Below are 1,098 nucleotides of genomic sequence, written 5' to 3'. Positions count from 1 at the left end.
GACCATACTTTTGAACGCTCTGCGGTGAACTTCAAGCTTCCAGACTTCAGGAGAGACGATCGACTTAGTACTCATATTTCACGAAAACCATGGGTTGAACTTTTGACGAATTGCCCCCGGATACAATTTGCATATAGGCAAAGCATGTTTTAATAAAATATGTTCCACAACCAAATAAAGTTAGTGATATAAGTGAGCGGGCACAAAATAATGTTTTTCATTGAAGCTGTATTTCGTAAACGTTCGTTTTATAAGAACTACATCAGAAACGATTGAAAATCGTACGAACCTGTTACGACTTTCAGGCAGAACCTTGAAGCACACCTTGCGATGCGCTCCTTTCTTCTGACAGAAAAAAATCCCATTACAAGGTTATGAATGAATGTTTGGCGCCGCATTCCCTGTGTAGTCATATCCTCTTTCCTCTTTAGTTACCTTGAAGACATTATGGCTTTTTCTGCTTGCTCCGATAGTGATGCTTTTTACTGCTTTTATTTTTTTTATAAATAATATAGAAGTTTTTGTTGCAGAAGAGTATCGAAGGGCCTATTTTGAAGATAAGCGTCTCTTCATTTCTGATTAACCTAACTAGACCGAGCGAATGATACTAGTAGAAGCAGCTAAAATGCGAAATCCCTTGCGAATATAATCTTCCACGATAAAGGTAATATGTTTTTCTGGATCATTGCTGTCCTAGTAACGGTTTTCGATTCGAGTAAACCGCACCTGTCTTTATTCAACCCATCAGTGCTATATTACGAACAGAACGGGAACGCCTATACATGAACACTTATTAACCCATGATTAACTTATTAACCAAGAACAAGTTCCAATAAAATTCATAGAGCGACAGCAGCCATATTGCTAGCTTGTGCTATACGCTAGTTACAACGCTGAAGCTAGAACAGACTGCAGAAGATAGAAGCCCAGCACACTGACTCTTCTGCTACAGATCTGAAACTTCATTTATGCTTTAAGTGGTAACTATAATATTGGGAATATAACGGGTCTTTTCAGTTATTTAAATGAGACAAAAATATACTCTGCTGGTGAACACGCTCCACATTTGTTACGACTGACATCTTCTAGAATGCACGT

This window comes from Varroa destructor, unplaced genomic scaffold, assembly GCF_002443255.2.
Source record: "Varroa destructor unplaced genomic scaffold, Vdes_3.0 BEIS01000001.1, whole genome shotgun sequence".
In the NCBI taxonomy this organism is placed as follows: Eukaryota; Metazoa; Arthropoda; class Arachnida; order Mesostigmata; family Varroidae; genus Varroa; species Varroa destructor.
This window is presented reverse-complemented; position numbering follows the sequence as displayed.